The sequence below is a fragment of the Piliocolobus tephrosceles genome, unplaced genomic scaffold, assembly GCF_002776525.5.
Source record: "Piliocolobus tephrosceles isolate RC106 unplaced genomic scaffold, ASM277652v3 unscaffolded_41418, whole genome shotgun sequence".
NCBI lineage: Eukaryota > Metazoa > Chordata > Mammalia > Primates > Cercopithecidae > Piliocolobus > Piliocolobus tephrosceles.
Genome location: NW_022325886.1, coordinates 12,162 through 18,048, shown reverse-complemented (window position 1 = coordinate 18,048; position 5,887 = coordinate 12,162). Strand labels below are relative to the sequence as shown.

The 5,887-nt window shown below is 49.6% G+C and overlaps 1 long non-coding RNA gene across 2 annotated transcripts; it reads right to left on the bottom strand.

The window, feature by feature from the left end:
* Positions 1–561: 561 nt before the first annotated feature.
* On the bottom strand, positions 562–5,495 carry LOC113223454. Of its 2 annotated transcripts, XR_003308741.1 has the most exons (3): positions 5,284–5,495; positions 4,428–4,515; positions 1,870–2,469 (listed from the first exon to the last, which is right to left on the bottom strand). It is a non-coding gene; the product is annotated as an uncharacterized LOC113223454 (long non-coding RNA). The 2 variants fall into 2 exon arrangements; XR_003308740.1 differs by lacking the exons at positions 1,870–2,469; positions 4,428–4,515 and adding an exon at positions 562–1,061.
* Positions 5,496–5,887: the final 392 nt, after the last annotated feature.

The window sequence follows — 5,887 nt, the reverse complement described above, 5'->3', positions numbered from 1 at the left end:
GGGGGTAGCAGTGGAGGAGGTGAGAAGTGCTGAGATGTAGGGCTATTTATGATATACATACTGACAGGCGTTGTTGAGGGACAAGATGTGGTGTGTGAAAGGAGTCGAAGTTTCTGGCCTGAGTCACTGGAAGAACGGAACTGCCACTTATGGAGATGGAGAGGACTATTAGAAAATCTAAGTGGAGGTGTCAAGAGAAGGTGTCAAGAAGGTAGTTGGATAAATGAGTCTGGAGCTAGAAGAGGGAACCAACCTGGAGATATGTAGATGGTATTTAAAAGCCACAAGTTGGTAAATCAAAGACCAAGAGAGTATATAGGAAAGAGATCTGTTGGCTGAGCTTTAGTGCCCAGGGTTTAGAGGTCAAGATGAGGAACCAACAAAGCGGACTGGGAAGAGGCTTCTTGGGGGGTGAGCAGAAAACTAGGAGAGCGTAGCATCCTCGAACCAAGTGACACACTGTGTTGAGGCATTAGGATTGATCAGTGGTTTCCTATGATGTTGATGCATGAGACCTGAGAATGGACCGTAGTGTTCAAGTGATGCACGAGATAGAACCAGTCATGCCACTAATGGTTTTATTAGTCCTAAATATTTTCACTGCAAGATTTAGTTGTTCTAAGTATTTTCACTGTCAGATGAAGGATGAAAGTTGTTCAGGGTAATTTCCATTTTAGTAATTTCTGACAGCGGCAGAACAGTTTCTACTTATGATTGGTATGCATTTTTATTATTAGCCATAGTATTCATTTTGGATAATGGGCACGGCCTTGTTAGCGTTTTCTTCATGTCCTCCTCGAATTGTTCATCCATTCATTCATTCAACCGAAAAAATGCTTATTAAGCTCCTGTCCTGCGCTAGTCCTAGGTTTCTCTTGTCCTGATAGGTCTAGCTTCACAGGAGCAGGATTTTGCCTTTCCGGGGGCACTCGGCTCCCGCCTCCCCGCAGTGGGGTTTTTCCAGCCTATCTTGTGCAGCTGAGGTTCTCAGCGTCTGGGGCTGGAGGCCTGCAGCTGGTCAGCCGGTGAGTCCCGCCCACGGCTGGGGGCCCTCCGGCAGCCTAGGAAGGAAATGCAGATAAGGTGGGCGGACAGTATGCAGATGAAGGGGGCGGGCCACGCGGGCGGGCAGGATGCAGATGAGGGGGCGGGGCCTGCTGGCGCGGGAGAGGAGCGGCTCCGCCGGCAGCCGCTGGGAACTGGAAGGCGCCCGCCCCTTTCTTTGACTACAGCGGACCCGCCGGACGCAGCCGCCTCGCCAGCCGGAGCCGGCGCGAGCTCGGCACGGTGGACATCCCGTCCGAGGCCACCAAGCCGGCCGCTGCCCTAGTGGGCCAAGCATGGGCAACCACTCAGGACGGCCCGAGGATCCGGAACCAGGTCTGTGCGGCTGGCGGGGGTTGCGCCGCACCCCTCCCCGGCCAGGCGCCCTTCCCCCACCGCCTCCGGCCCGCGGCGCCCACGGGGGCGAGCGAAAGGCTAAGGTCCTGGCGTGTGATTCTTGCCGTTGGAATGCGGCGCATGGGATTGTGAAATTACCTGTGCCCGTGCCGCGACCAGGAAACCCTTCTCGTCCTGAACGCGCACCTGGGAGCCGGGGCGCCGGGCGGGCGCAGTGGCGTCCCTGCGGCGGGGTTCCCCCCTGCGCGCCTGGCTTGCGCCTAGACCGGGTCTCCTGAGAGCGCAGGCCGCCGGCGGACTTAACGGGCGTTTGCGGGAAGGGGGTGCCCCGCGGCGACTCTCTGTCGGCCGCGGGCCCCGCACTTTGTGGCGCCTGCGCCTCTACCCCTCACACTCACGCCAGGGCTGCCCCGCCACTGTTGCTAACCCGGAATAGTCCGTGCTTGTTCTGGGATGTCGGGCGCACCTCTGGTTATCCCGTTTTTACTTCCTCAGTCCTGAGGGAGCTTCGTGGAGTCAGCTGGGCCGTAGTTTTCGTCCTCTGGTAGCTCATGCCGGCCCGCAGCAGAGTTAGATGCCCATAACCAGGGTTGCTTTTAAAAACAAAACGAACCATTTCTGGACTGTCACGTGAAGCAAATGGGATTTAGTTTTGCCTGAAAAATGGCATCTTGGCTGATAGCAAAGAGATGGTTGACCTGACTCTCGAGTCCTGGGGGGCGGGGTGGGGGCAGGTGACAGGTATGTGTTTCAGTGGGAGAGTCAGAACTGTAAACGTTTTACAAAGGTGTAATACTTGAATTTTAATTTGAATGAGGACTTTGAGGCTCTTAGAGGTGAAGTGACTTGTCCGAGTGACCTTTTCCACCTTTTCCGGAGCTGGGTGCCATGCTGCAGGTCGTTGGGTCGTCCTGGCCTCTGCGCATTGCTCCTTCACCGCCCAGGGCCCCAGCCGCCCCCTCGGCCCTATCCTTGGGCGGAGTGGAGTCGGGTGCCTCCCTGACACTTGGAGTACATTGGACTGGTACCACAGCCAGGATGGAAAATTTGGACAGCCGCACAGAAATACTGTGAAGAAAAATTTCAGGGGCCAGCTTACAGCATAGAGGTGACTTTAATTACACAGCACTTGTTCAGACTATTTTTTGGGCAGAATAACCAATAATATGCATATTTATAAAATGAAATATGCATAAAATAAAAAAAAACTTGTTTTTAATAACCCTGTTGATAAACTGTTCGGTAAAGGATTGGTAACATTTTAAAAACACTTCTCATTAGTTACATGCCTGTACAGGTATTGTGAAAACCCCTATGTATTATTTCCTTTGTGTTAAAATTGTGAAAAGACTTACTCTTGTTAGAGCTTTTAAGAGTGATTTGGATGCCTGTGTTCCAACTTTTTAGTGACCTTACTTTTTAAAGCACTCTGATGGATAGGACATAAAAAGAATATGTTTATGCCAGTGACTTATTTTATTGTATTTTTCAAAGAATGCATATCATTTCAGAATGGGAACTCTGATTTGCTGCAAATGAAGATACTGGATTAGGACATTTTTAAGAGATGGTGTCTCACCTGTGTTGCCCAGGCTGGCCTTGAATTCCTGGGCTCCAGCAACCCTCCTCCCTCAGCCTCCCAAATAGCTGAGACTACAGGCACATGCCACCTTGCCTGGCTAGGAATTCATGGTAAAAACTTTAAATGCTGGACTACTGGCTGAAAGTGTAATTTTAACTGGTCTTCTAATGCTGTGATGAAATGCTGTAGAGTTCATCGTTGAGATCCTGGAAATTAGAGCTTTGTTAAAGATGTGTGTGTTTTCAGTCTGCTTTACTGCAGAACTGGGATGAGGTCGCATGGCCCCAACTGGCAGTTGTGGTACATTGGACTAGAATCTCAACAAGTGCTTCCAAGGGTCATCAGAGCAAGGGTACCAAAAGGATATAAGGGGGAAGCAGAAGGGAGGCTGGATGAGTGATAGCAGCACACAAGCCTGAGTGTTATATGGTTCCCATATCATGCCAGTTTTGTCTGTGGAGAACAGACATTTAGAATTAAGAATGCACACAAGACAGACAAAAGGGATAGGAAGCAGAATTTGAGGAGTTCGAGGCTAGCCTGGGCAAGGGAAACTTTTGACCATGATGCAGACCCAACACCTACGAAAGGGAAGCAGGAGGCAGTAGGTTTGGGCAGGGAGAGCCTCAGATAATGACTAATGACGCAGACCTGAAGTCTTGGCCACCTGATGGGGGAGCTCCACAGCCAAAGCCCGCCCATTAGAGGGGTCTCAGGTTGGGCAGAAACCACGGTCACTAGTCTTTCTGTGGGTCAGTCATTGGCCAGAGGCTACTTGGGAAGAACGTGCCTTCAGCTCAGAAGCTAACACGAGGATGAGTCCTAGGATCCTCGTGGTGCCAACAGCCGGAGGCTTTTAGACCTCTGCAGTCCTTGCAGATGAATAGCAAGTTGGTTTTTTTTTTTTTTTTTTTTGAGACAAGATCTGACTCTGTCACCTGGGGTGGAGTGCAGTGCTGTGATCATGGCTCATTGCAGCCTTGACCTTCCAGGGTCAGGCAATCCTCCCACTTCAGTCACCCAAGTAGCTGGGAGGACAGGCCTGGCTGTTTTGTTTTATTGGTAGAGATGGAGTCTTTTTCTGCCACCCAGGCTAGAGTGCAGTGATGCGATCCTGGCTCACTGCAACCTCTGCCTCCTGGGTTAAAGCGAGCCTCCCGAGTAGCTGGGACTACAGGTGTGCACTACTATGCCTGGCTAATTTTTGTATTTTTAGTAGAGATGGGATTTCACCACGTTGGCCAGGCTGGTCTTGAACTCCTGACCTCAAGTGATCTGCCTGACAGCCTCCCACAGTGCTGGGATTACAGGTGTGAGCCACCATGCCCAGTGTAGAGATGGGATCTTGCCATGTTGTCCAGGCTGGTCCCAAACTCCTGGGCTCAGGTGATCCTCCTGTTTCGGCCTCCCAAAGTGCTGGGATTACAGGCGTAAGCCACTGTACCTGGTCAAGTTCTTTCTTGAAAAAGAGATCCCAGTGGAACACCTCCATGGTTGACTGCCACAGGACCTCAGTCACTTGAACAGGGAGTCTGTTTAAAGAGTAAAGAGTTAAAATCCCTATCTCAAACCCCCTCTAAGGGTTGAGATTGCACCATCTTTTCCAGGTAGAAGCTCCTCATCCCCTCCGGGGTGTGTCTAAGGCAGAAGGCAGCTTCTCAGTTGCTGCTGCTTTTCTAGCCCTGGAATTGGCTGTGGTGGTAGCAGGATTCCTCTCTTGTGGTATCTGCAGTCCTCCGAGTTGGGACATCATGACTTAACATGGTATTGCAGAATGGATGCGATAATTAGATACAGTAAAAGATATGAAAATTTCATATCTGAAATTTTCAGCCTGGGCGGAGAAAGCTGGTGACCACATCTCATGCTTCCTAAAAGGTCCTAGTTAACAGTCCTTCAGTTTCCAACCAGGTTGTCAGCACCTGCGTTGTCAGGGCTGCTGGGCATGGTTGTGCAGTTTGTGTACTGTTCAAAGGCATCTGCTTAGAGAACTGAGTGGGCCCAGCAGGGTTGTAGCAGCCCAGAGGAAGGGGTGCCATTTTGCAATTTTGCCTTTTTATATTCACACAAAGGTGCCCAAAGTGCTAAAGAAGTCTTAGAAAGCGAGTTTAGGTTTCCTCCAGTCCCAGTTCCAGCTTATTATTTGTTTTAAATTTGCATGTATGTACTTAGAAAGTTAATGCAAATTACATGAAATAAAAGTTCCTGAGGTGCACTCTGTATTAGTTATAGTTAATGCTAACTGTGGTTACAGATAAATTTCAAAATAGCCACTTAAGACAGTGAAAGTTGATTTCTACCTCATGTCGCATCTGGTTGAGAGTTGGGGGCCATCAACAGGTGGTTGTTAGAGACTCAGGCTGGTGGATGCTCCTCTCCAGCATATGGCTCCCAAATTGCCCGGAATCTGCCGGCAGTCAGGAGAGAAGGCGTGTGGAGGACCCTGCCCGAGGTTTTAGGGGCCAGGCCTAGAAGTGGCGTACATCATTTCTACTTACGTTCCGCTGGCCAGACTCAGTCACACAGCCCCACTGACATGCCCGGGGACTGCGGAGCACCAAGCAGAGAGCAGCATGGATGTTGGTAAACATTAGTGTCTCTTTGTAGACGTAGTGACCGTTCTCAACCACATTTGCATCAGAATTTTATTACAAAAATTTTAATCAGAAAAATTAAGACTTGCATAGTAAACACCCACGTACCAGCCACCTAGATTCTAAATTAATATTTTGCTGTATTTGCTTTATTTGTACATCTCTATATTCATCCCTCTACCCACCCATTAGTCCGTCTTATTTTTTTATGCATTTCAATGAAATGGTAGTTATCTCTATAATTCTACATGATATACTATACCCTTATTGTTTCTTGATTTGTTAGCTTTCGAGCCTCTCTACTACTAAC